Genomic DNA, 13,087 nt, shown 5'->3' with positions numbered 1-13,087 from the left:
AGAAAAATGAAAACAAATGTTGTGTATTTATGCATATATACAGCATCTATAAAGATGGTACTGAGGAACCCATTTGGGTTTTGATTTCATTGGCCATTCCATTGTATAGTTGTTCTATAACTACTTCATGATTATTTAACTTTAGATTGAATCTTGATATTTTGTTAGACGGATTTTCTCATTTATTCTCTTTCAAAATTGCCTTGACTGAGAAGTTCTCTACAAATAGCTTTAAGAATAATTTGTCTCTAGTAGTTTTGTTACTTAGGTACTGCAATTGTTTCATCTTCTTATGGGCCCAGTGAGTCTAGAAATGGACTCCATCCTTAAAACAGCAGCTTATTTTTCCATAAAAAGTTCTCTTTAAATGATAAGTAAGCAATTTGTACTGTAGAGAGAAAACACATAAGCTTTTAAAATATGTGGTGATTTTTTAACAAAAAATAACTTGTATGCAAAGAAACCCCAGTAATTATCAAAAAGTATACATTTTAGATCTTATCTCTGCTTAATATTAAGAGAATAGCTTTGAGTATTTTGGACCTTTACTTTTTTGTATAGATAACTGAATCAGAGTTTCATGTTGTACATATAGATAATCTTTTAGTGATTTTGATGGGACAGCTTTGAATTTACGGAGGAGACATCCTTATGGTACTAAAAATTCCCCCATCTAAAAGAGGTGCTTCTCTTCATTTCTGTTTATTTTTAAAATTTTCAATTACATTCTGCATTGTTCTCCATGAAAGATCTTAATATGTTTGCTAGTTTCATTCTTTAGTACTTCCTATTTTTTGTCCCTATACCTAAAAACAGTTACTGACTATTTCTTGCTAATGTGTTAGGAATGCAGTTGAATTTTGTCAGTTCATCTTGCTTATTTAACTTGCTGAACACTTTTGTTAATTCTAATTAGGATATATATATATATATATACACACACACACACACACATATATTCTCTCTATATATGGACTTCTTTGATTAAATTTGCTGAGATTTTATCTGTTATAATAATATTTTAATGTTTTATTTTATAAATTGTGGTACTTTGTTCTTAGTTCACATAATTTCAATTGCTAGCAAACTCTTTTTGTTCACTGACTTTCTTAATATTTTCTTCAGTTTAGTTCAGTCACTCAATCATGTCTGACTCTTTACGACCCCATGGACTGCAGCCAGGCTTCCCTGTCCATCACCAACTCCCAGAGCTTGCTCAAATTCATGTCCATCCAGTCGGTGATGCCCTCCAACCATCTCATTCTTTGTCATCTCCTTCTCCTCCTGCTTTCAATCCTTCTCAGCATCAGGGTCTTTTCAAATGAGTTAGTTCTTTGCATCAGGTGGCCAAAGTATTGGAGCTTCAGCATCAGCCCTTCCAATAAATACTCAGGACTGATTTCCTTTAAGATTGACTCGTTTGATCTCCTTGCAGTACAAGGGAATCTCAAGTCTTCTCCAACACCACAATTCAAAAGCATCAATTCTTCTGCGCTCTGCTTTCTTTATGGTCTAACTGTCACATCCATACATGACTATGGGTAAAACCATTGCTTTGACTAGACGGATATTTGGTGACAAAGGGATGTCTCTGGTTTTCAATATGCTGTCTAAGTCGGTCATAGCTTTTCTTCCAAGGAGCAAGCGTCTTTTAATTTCATGGCTGAAGTCACCATCTGCAGTGATTTTGAAGCTCCCCAAAATAAACTCAGCCACTGTTTCCACTGTTTCTCCATCTATTTGCCATGAAGTGATGAGAGTGGATAATATGATCTTATTTTTTGAATGTTAAGTTTTAAGCCAGCTTTTTCACTATCCTCTTTCACTTTCATCAAGAGGCTCTTTAGTTCTTCTTTCCTTTCTGCTTTCTTCACACACACACACACACGCACATATAAAACTCATTGTGTCAACAGTTCTTTAATTTCAGGATTTTTAAAAAATATATTATTTGCTTTGAGTAACTTTATTTTGTATCCTGTTTCTTTGCTTTCTTACATCTTTTCTGTCTTCTATAAACACTGTTGAATTTTGTTTTTTATTCAATTTGATAATCTTACAGTTCTTTTTCATACATTTATATTTTGTTCTTTTAAAAAATCTGATAGGGTTGACTATTGTACATTTATTAGTCTTTTTACTACTATTATTATTATTATTAATATATTCAGATTTTGCTTAGTTTTAACTTCATTGGCTTTTGGAAATATTTTGCATTCAAATTTATCTTTATCTTCTGCATTGAATGTGTTGCCTACAACTTTCATTGGTTTTGTGTGCATTTTTGTGTATGTGTGGCTAGCCTTAAATTTTTAACTTTTCACTTGACCTAACAAAATTTAAATCTACTAGAATTTATATCCTGAAGTTTTTAAAAAAGCAATGTAGACTTTTTTTTCTTTTATAATTTCCTTTATTTTTTTCTGTGCTGGGTCTTCCTTGTTGTTGGGGGCTTTTCTCTAGTTGTGGCAAGCAGGGGCTACTCTTTAGTTGTGCTGTACAGACTTCTTATGGCAGTGGCTTCAATTGTTGGGGAGCACAGGCTCTAGGGTGCTCAGGCTTCAGTAGTTGAAGCTTCTGGACTCTAGAGCGTAGACTCAGTAGTTGCGGTACACAGGCTTAGATGCTCTGTGGCATGTGGGATCCTCCCAGATGAGGGGTCAAACCTATGTGTCCTGCATTGGCAGGCAGATTCTTCACCACGGAGCCACCAGGGAAGACCCTGATGGTTTTTAATGTTTATCACCTGTGCTTGCTTCTGTGTAAAGCTGCATTGTGAAAGGACAATGAATCCATGAACTGGAGGATACCTTAACTTGACCTGAATAAGTTTCTCTTGAGTGAACTTGGGCTTTGATGATATGGGCCATGTTCTTGATTTTCAGAAGGTAATAATTTTGACAGTACAGATAATGGTCATGCATGGCAGTGAGGGTTAAACTATCCTTCCTCATTTGAATGACCTGAACAGAGTATATTGCATTAGGCTCAGTCCAGACAAGAGGCGAAACAGTAGCCAGACGGCCTGACTCTGGTGTTGTATTTAATAGTTTAACACCATAGCGATTGTAGGTGGAGGCTTTTCTTCAGATTAGGATTGATAAAAAGTGTTGGCTATCACCAGTGGGTCATTGTCCAGGCACAGAGAGAGAATTGCTAGAAATCACTGTTAATATAAATAACTGTCCAAAAAAGGGCTTTTTTTTCTTTTTTTTCTGATTGAATCAGGTATAGAGAAGAAAACTTAATCCATTTTGATTAGAAAATTCCAGGGTTATTTCCTACTACAAGATGGTGAAGTGTGTCAAATTGGTGAACACTTTGTCTCCTATAAGAAATGTCAAATACTGACCGCCATGATTAAAATTGGTGACTAACAATCTAACCAAGGGTTACTTTGTATTGGCCTCCATTTTCCTATAGCTTCAATGTCTTTTCTCTTTACCCCTATTACTTTAATCATTACTACTGGCGTTAAAGTTTTATACCAGACTAGATTCTCGCAAGACAGGCTGGCGTGTTCTTCTGTATTCTCTGTGCCATAGTATCATGCAGCTTTGCTTCCTTGAATCTCCTTTTATTGTCCTTTGATGCTCCTTATGAAAATATTTTTCTTTCTCGACCATGCCATAAATCTAAATTTATTACTCCCTCTGCTCTTGTGTAATGTTTAACACTAATAAAACTGCTACTTAGCATTTACCCAAAGGTTCATATTTTCAAAGTGCTTTACAAGGGCTATTACTCAGATCTCTTTTAATGAGAGTATTTTCAGAGGCAATGTGTATGAATATTCAGGAGATGTTATAAATGTGAAGCTAAAGCCTGACTCCTGTAATGATTTGGAATTTAGGTATGTAGTACATAGAAATAGGAAAGTGCTGATCTGGCAATCACAAATAAAAAATAAGCATTTATAGTATTTTATTGAGGTCAGTAAAAATGCTCATCTCTATAACTCTACCTATCTATCTATTATTTGGATAGATTATTTTTATTGAGGAAAATATCTCTAAAGTAGGGGTTTAAACCACTGGAGTCTCTATTTATTAATATAACATTCATTAAACTGAGAACTTTTCTTAAGTTGAGAGCAAGCTTCTGTATGATTTAAATCTAGAATTTGTTACTTAAGGTTTCAGGCTTTTGTTGTGCTTTAGTTTAGTTCAGTATGGGTATGTTTTAACTTAAATTATGCTGCTAATGTTCTATTGTCCCATTCATATATCCCTTGATACTCTGAAAATAAAATTCATTGCTTTACACAATGCACTCCAATTCCCATTAATAAATGCACAGAATGCGTTTGAGCTGTTAATACTTCTACAATTGGCTTTGTCAGTATAGCTCTCAAAAATTAGTAATCCCATGCATCATCCAGTCTTTTGTGCCACAGGAGAATTTCTGTATAGGGAATAAATATAAAGTAAAATTATGATCTTACATTATTCTTCATGCCTATACTGAGAGTAGGGATGAGGTCTCATTATTCTTTGATTCCCCGGTGATTAAATAGTCATTGGCATATATTATATACTCAATAAATGTCTGTGAACTGCTAGTTACTAATTGTATGTAAAGAAACATCATTTCAAACAACAAATAACTTGTGAGGGAGAATTCTGCTGGGGCCAGTGCTGATTTCACTGCTTTATTGGCTGTATATCACTTGGAACCATGCAGAAGCTTTCCATCTCACTCAACATTAAACCTAATTTGCAGACTGCAGCCTGAGTGACTTTCTTTCCTCCTATATGGTACCATTCCTTGCTCTGCCCTCTAGTGCCTTCCCACAGGACTTGGTTTTGATCTTTGACTTCACATTTTCCTCATAGAGCTGTCTTTATTTCCACAGATTGTACCATGGTGTTTACTTAAACATAACCTCCCTAGAGAGAACTTCCTGATCATTCAAATCCTTCATCTATCCATCATGTTATTGTAATATGTGATGGCTAATTTTTTGCGTCAACTTAGTTGGGCCATGAGGAAACTAGATATTTAGTTAAATATTCTGGGTGTGTTTGTGAAGGCATTTTTGAAGGATTAACATTTAAATCAGAGGACTGTGGGTAAAGCAGTTTACCTTCCATAATTTTGGTAGACCTCATCTGATCTGCCTTTAAAAAAAAAAAACAAAAACTGACCTTGTCCTTTCCAAGAGGAAAAGAATTCTTCAGTGGGTGGCTTTTAGGCTTGAACTGAAACATTAATTATTCCTGGTTCCTTTGACCTGGCTCCTCCTGGGTCTCTTAAATGCCAGCCCACCCTGCATATTTTGGGCTTGCTTGCCAGCCTTCATAATTGGATGAACCAGTTTCTTACAACAAATCACTTTATCTATCTATCTAGCTAGCTATCTAATCTGTCGAATCTATTTATATATCTAATTTATCATCTATCTTACTGATTTCAGTGAAGAACCCTGATTAATGCTTTGTGTTTGCTTATTACATTTTCCTTCCCTACTAAAAGTTTGTTCCTTGAAAATAGTGACCTTGCTTTCATTATTCTTGGCTATATCCCCAGGTCTTAGAATGGGTCTTACCCAGAGTATATATAGTAATAAACTGATATTGAATGTTAGAACTAAGGACTTGATCCATAGAAACCAATTATCAGTCAGTTCAGTTGAGTTCAGTCGCTCAGTCTTGTCCGACTCTTTGTGACCCCATGAATCGCAGCACGCCAGACTTCCCTGTCCATCACCAATTCCTGGAGTTCACTCAGACTCACGTCCATCAAGTCAGTGATGCCATCCAGCCATCTCATCCTCTGTCGTCCCCTTCTCCTCTTGCCCCCAGCATCAGAGTCTTTTCCAATGAGTCAACTCTTTGCATGAGGTGGCCAAAGTACTGGAGTTTCAGCTTTAGCATCATTCCTTCCAAAGAAATCCCAGGGCTGATCTTCTTCAGAATGGACTGGTTGGATCTCCTTGCAGTCCAAGGGACTCTCAAGAGTCTTCTCCAACACCACAGTTCAAAGGCATCAATTCTTCAGCACTCAGCCTTCTTCACAGTCCAACTCTCACATCCATACATGACCACAGGAAAAACTATAGCCTTGACTAGATGGACCTTTGTTGGCAAAGTAATGTCTCTGCTTTTGAATATGCTATCTAGGTTGGTCATAACTTTCCTTCCAAGGAGTAAGCGTTTTTAAATTTCATGGCTGCAATCACCATCTGCAGTGATTTTGGAGCCCAAAAAATAAAGGCTGACACTGTTTCCATTGTTCCCCATCTATTTCCCATTAAATGATGGGACCAGATGTCATGATCTTTGTTTTCTGAATGTTGAGCTTTAAGCCAACTTTTTCACTCTCCACTTTGACTTTCATCAAGAGGCTTTTGAGTTCCTCTTCACTTTCTGCCATAAGGGTGGTGTCATCTGCATATCTGAGGTTATTGAGATTTCTCCCTGCAATCTTGATTCTAGCTTGTGCTTCTTCCAGCCCAGCATTTCTCATGATGTACTCTGCATATAAGTTAAATAAGCAGGGTGACAGTATACAGCCTTGATGTACTCCTTTTCCTATTTGGAAACAGTCTGTTGTTCCATGTCCAGTTCTGTTGCTTCCTGACCTGCATATAGGTTTCTCAAGAGGCAGGTCAGGTGGTCTGATATTCCAGTCTCTTTCAGAATTGTCCACAGTTTATTGTGATCCACACAGTCAAAGGCTTTGCCATAGTCAATAAAGCAGAAACCAATTATAAGGGTATGTAAAAGCATAAATAATAGTAAGATATTTTGGATTGCCATATATTCTCTGGTGTGAGCTATAAAAATCAATTATATATAAGTATATATATATATAATCTAATTACTGACAGACATATAAAAATACTTATTTTGAAATATTATGATTTAAATTACCTTGTTACATGATTCTAGTAACAAAACAGCTATCACTTATTGCATGACTGATAATTTATACTTGATGTAACATTAGATTATTAATATTTGATTATTTTATCTAATACTAGATATATTTAATAATGGTTTAGTCACTATGTCATTTCTGACTCTTGCAACCCCATGGACCATAGCCCACCTGGTTCCTATGTGCACGGAGTTTCCCAGGCAAGAATACTGGCCTGGGTTGCCATTTCTTTCTGCAGAGGATCTTCCTGACCCAGGATCAAAACTGGGTCTCCTGCATTAGAGACAGATTGTTTACTGACTATTAATATTAGATTATTTTATCTAGTATTAGATAATTTAATAATACAAAGATACAAATGTTTAGGCATTACCATTCTCCTTTACTTCTCTTTATCTCAGTTTCCTCATATGTAAAAACAATAAGAGCCTCTATCTCACAGAACTATTATAAAATTTAAATGAATTAGAACAGTACTTGCAGATTGTATTAACTATTATTATAGTTGTTACTAGAATTGGCATTGCCAAATACACACTATTTTATAGGTCAGTATAAGATTTCATGAATTGTATTAATGGAATAAAAGCTACTAAAGTAGAAATTATGTTTTATTTACTCTCTTTAAACGAAATTATGTTTTCAGGATAACAGAAAGATTTTTTATATTTTTATATTTTATTACATCATGTTCCTGTAAGCTATGCTAAATAATAGTTTTCACTTCTTCCTTTTCACAACTTTCAAATATTTATAAATGTTTTATTCCTGCTAAGTTATATGAATTTAATGCCTCTAATTTTTTCGCTTAAGACACTGTGTTGACTTCTTTAATTATTTAAACTTCTTTGCTTTGGATGCTCTCCACATTTCTTGAATTATTTGGAAAAGACATGCTAAAAATACATATGAAAATTTAAAATATATCTCAATGAAAGTGATTTCAAACTAATATTTTTAGACATCCAGTAGAAATATGTTCATTATATCCTTTCCTGAATGCATTATATGTTTTGGTCACATTGGGTTTCATTTCTTTTTTTAAAAATGTCAGTCTTAACTGACATATACAGAAACTAGTATATATAGAAACTCACACACACACATACCTATATCTACATTTATATACCCCAAAACACAAATATGCACACACACACACGTACGGATTATTTCTATGATTGTATTGGCAAACGTTTCTGGTAAATAATTTCTTTTGAAACTTCATAGGAAGTCACAATTATCCTCAGTTTTCAAATTTAAGTACTAAGAGGTTAATAATGAGCCTTGAGAAAAGCTTTACAACTTTCTTTTGCTCTAAGCTAGTGCATTTATCACTACAAATTCTTCAGAGAAAATGAAAGACCTGTTTGCATCAGTTTTAGGATTTGTCATCTATATTTGCATGCCCTTCACCTTAGAACTAAGCTTTCAAAACATTTTTATGCGGACTTAAAAATGCAGCAAACTTGCTGGAAGCAGTAATGAATTCAGTTAAAAAAAAAAAGTTACTATGGCTTCTTTTCTGCTACATCATTGGGCAAACTGCTGTGGATAGCTTTCTAGCTGAGCACCTAACACTGGAACAAATCCATCTAATGATTTCCTTTTGGGTCACATAGGATTGAAGGAATAACCCTCTGTTTAAGTAGAATGAATATCTAGTATGACAAAGTTAAACATGGGGGTATCACACAATCTCAGTTTTCTCCATAACTAAACACTATCCCTTCACCTCTAAAGAAGGTCTGTTTAGTTTTTCGCATTTGAAGCAAACCTGTCTGCTGCCCATATGTGTATGTTGTTTATGTGCATCATAGTCTTTCTGTGGAAACACTAAAGGCTGTAATCTTGACTCCCAAGGTAACAACAACAAAAAAAATTCTGGGGTCCTGTAGGCAGATATTTGCAAGTGATATAAGTGATGAAAGGTTAGTATCCAAATTGCATAAAGAACTAATACAACTTAACCAAATAAAGAATAAAATTACGCCATTTGCAACAGTATAGATGGGCCTACAGGATATAATAAGTGAAATAAGTCAGAGAAAAACAAATACTGAATGACTTTATCTATATGTGAAATCTAAAAAACAAAACAAATGAACAGATACAACAATACAGAAATGGAATCATATACAATGGTTTGATCACTCACCTAGAGCCAGACATCCTGGAATGTGAAGTCAAGTGGGCCTTAGGAAACATAACTACAAACAAAGCTAGTGGATGTGATGGAATTCCAGTTGAGCTATTTCAAATCCTAAAAGATGATGCTGTGAAAGTGCTGCACTCAATATGCCAGCAATTTGGAAAACTCAGCAGTGGCCACAGGACTGGAAAGATCAGTTTTCATTCCAATCCCTAAGAAAGGCAATGCCAAAGAATGTTCAAACTACCACACAACTGCACTCATCTCACACGCTAGTAAAGTAATGCTCAAAATTCTCAAAGCTAGGCTTTAACAAAATATGAACCGTGAACTTCCCAGATGTTCAAGCTGGCTTCAGAAAAAGCAGAGGAACCTGAGATCAAATTGCCAACATCCACTGGATCATCAAAAAATCAAGAGAGTTCCAGAAAAAAAAAACATCTATTTCTGCTTTACTGACTATGCCTAAGCCTTTGTGTGGATCACAATAAACTGTGGAAAATTCTGAAAGAGATGGGAATACCAGACCACCTGACCTGCCTCTTGAGAAATTTGTATGCAGGTCAGGAAGCAACAGTTAGAACTGGACATGGAACAACAGACTGGTTCCAAATAGGAAAATAAGTACTTCAAGGCTGTATACTGTCACCCTGCTTATTTAACTTATATGCAGAGTACATCATGAGAAACACTGGACTGGATGAAGCACAAGCTGGAATCAAGATTGCTGGGAAAAATATCAATAACCTCAGAGATGCAGATGACACCACGCTTATGGCAGAAAGTGAAGAAGAACTAAAGAGCGTCTTGATGAAAGTGAAAGAGAAGAGTGAAAAAGTTGGCTTAAAGCTCAACATTCAGAAAACAAAGATCATGGCATCTGGTCCCATCACTTCATGGCAAATAGATGGGAAAACAATGGAAACAGTGGCAGATTTTATTTTGAGGGGTTCCAAAATCACTGCAGATGGTGACTGCAGCCATGAAATTAAAAGATGCTTACTCTTTGGAAGGAAAGTTATGACCAACCTAAACAGCATATTAAAAAGCACAGACATTACTTTGCCAACAAAGGTCCATCTAGTCAAGGCTATGGTTTTTCCAGTAGTCACATATGAATGTGAGAGTTGGACTATAAAGAAAGCTGAGCACCGAAGAATTAATAGTTTTGAACTGTGGTGTTGGAGAAGACTCTTGAGAGTCCCTTGGACTGCAAGGAAATCCAACCAGTCAATCCAAGGGAGATCAGTCCTGATTGTTCATTGGAAGGACTGATGCTGAAACTGAAACTCCAATACTTTGGTCACCTGATGGGAAGAGCTGACTTATTTGAAAAGACCCTGATGCTGAGAAAGATTGAGGGCAGGAGGAGAAGGGGATGACAGAGGATGAGATGGTTGGATGGCATCACCAACTCAATGGACATGAGTTTGGGTAAACTCCGGGGGTTGGTGATGAACAGGGGGACCTGGTGTGCTGCATTCCATGGGGTCACAAAAAGTCCGACATGACTGAGTGACTGCACTGAACTGAAATGACCATTCGCTTCGGTGATATCAATCTTAAGGGTGATTTTTATATTAACTAGATGTGTCTTTAATACTGAAAAACTAAGAGCAGACTTAACATAACTCTATTTTTTACATTACTTATAGTTGAGAACTAGTTGATACTTGTCAGTTAAATCACAACAAATGCAGTTTTTTTTTTGCTTGATAGACAGTGGTAAAGTTCATAATATCAGGATCTACAAAATGAAGGACACCCTTGATACTGCCCATATCACAAAGCTAAGTCAACCTTAAACTTACGTAAGCCTGAGCTTACCGGAAATACCTAAATCTAACTGTTTACCAATGACAGTCCTCCAGCTCTGCTCTGCTAGCTCTGCTCCTTTCTTTACCCACCAAGATTGTACCTGCTATTCTTATAAGAAAACTCCAGATCTCCTAGCCAATTGTCACTCATTTGCATGTTGCCTCTGCTGCTGCTGCTGCTAAGTCGCTTCAGTTGTGTCCCACTCTGTGCGACCCCACGGACAGCAGCCCACCAGGCTCCCCCCTCCCTGGGATTCTCCAGGCAAGAACACTGGAGTGGGTTGCCATTTCCTTCTCCAATGCATGAAAGTGAAAAGTGAAAGTGAAGTCGCTCAGTAGTGTCCGACTCTTAATGACCCCATGGACTGCAGTCTACCAGGCTCCTCCGTCCGTGGGATTTTCCAGGCAAGAGTACTGGAGTAGGGTGCTGTTGCCTTCTCCAATGTTGCCTCTAATGCTCTCTAAAACTCACTTTTGCCCAAAAGTCTTCTTAAAGAGTGCTCCACCACTTGTGAGGCACTGTACTTCTCCAATCTATGAATTGTTTCCCCTGAATAAAGAACATAAAACTTGTCACTAAATTGTTTTTGTCACTTGACAGTTTGTTATGGTGGAAGTCTATAATCAGTGGTAGATGAGGGTTAGCTACTCTTTAGAAAGTTCACTGACAGGTTGTGATGAAAGTCCTAATCCAAATTCAACTGCAGAGACATACACTTAGCAACCAGACTCAGCTGGTAAAGAATCTGCCTGCAATGTAAGAGGTCTTGGTTTGATTCCTGGGTTGGGAAGTTCCCTGGAGAAGGGATAGGCTACCCACTCCAGTACTCTTGGGCTTCACTGGTGGTTAAGACAGTAAGGAATCCACCTGCAACACAGGAGACCTGGGCTCAGTCCCTGGGTTGGGAAGATCCCCTGGAGGAGGGAACGGCAACCCACTCCAGTATTCTTGCCTGGACAATCCCCATGCGCAGAGGAACCTGGTGGGCTACAGTTCATGGGGTCAAAAAGAGTTGGATATGACTGAGCATCCACACACATATATATATGTGTATATGTGTGTGTATATACACACACACACAGATACACACACACACACATGTTTCATCAAGGAGAGTGTTTTTAAACATCCACTATGCTAAACAAGCTCCTAATTTCAGTCTGGAAAACCCATTTCTAGTGCTTGTTTTGCTAATTGCTATTTCTTTTGCAGTCAATCTTTTCTGGCATTGTTCAAGATAAGAGCTGAAGTTGTAAAGGCTGACTCTAGAGTGGGCTTTCTGATTAAATGATAACAGACCACCCTTGGAGTGTGATTTACTGATTAGAAACTGTCACTCGAGTACAGCTTAACACCTACGTAACATCATACCTTCTATATAGAAGGTGTTTTAAAATAATTTACAAACGTGGTAATGTTGATTTTCTCTGAACAGGATCAGAAAGTGGCATTCTTTTTTAATCCCAACCAAGTACAATGTCTGGCATGGAGAAAGTGTTGAAGAGGGAGAGATTAAATCAAATTTTGTGGGGGCTAAGTAAATGATTAAAACGAGGAATTAGCCATGAATGACTCATTCTATCAATTTTGCCACTGGTGTAAGTGGGATTTGCTCAGTCTCCTTGAAAATACCCTGCCTTAGAAGTAGTCTATCATCATCATCAATTCGATGATTTTTTTTAATGAAAAGGGATGCAATTATTTAAAAACATAAACATTTTAAAGTTTGTTCTGAACATTCAAAAATATTTATTATAGAATTTTTACCACTTTACATTTGTGTATAAGATGTACTTAACAATGTGACACTAGGGGTATTGAAAATAAATTTAAGGCAATCATATTTCTAAAACCATGTAATTGCTATTTAATAGATGTATTTCATCATAGAAAATTATGATAGCTTTTCCTAATTCTATTGGGGTTTTGTATTTTCTTCCCATGCAATCTTTATGTATCTCATTTCTAGCTTTCATACCAGATATTTTTAGATGGCTGTATTTAATATTTTAAATCATTCTATTATACTTACTATAGGTCAAAAGCAAAATTGCCTCTTCCAAATTTATTTTCTTTTGCAAAGTGTTCTTTTCAATTTTATACAAATAGAAACTGAAAGATAATTTACACATCCTTTTTCTCAGTTTGTAATATACATTTTAAAATCTGAAAGCAATGACTGTGATTTAGATTGTAACATTTTTTCAAGAGAAAATAAAATCTTTTTCAAAAAGATAT

This window comes from Bison bison, unplaced genomic scaffold (genome assembly GCF_000754665.1).
Source record: "Bison bison bison isolate TAMUID 2011002044 unplaced genomic scaffold, Bison_UMD1.0 scf7180017864310, whole genome shotgun sequence".
Classification (NCBI taxonomy): Eukaryota; Metazoa; Chordata; class Mammalia; order Artiodactyla; family Bovidae; genus Bison; species Bison bison.
This window is presented reverse-complemented; position numbering follows the sequence as displayed.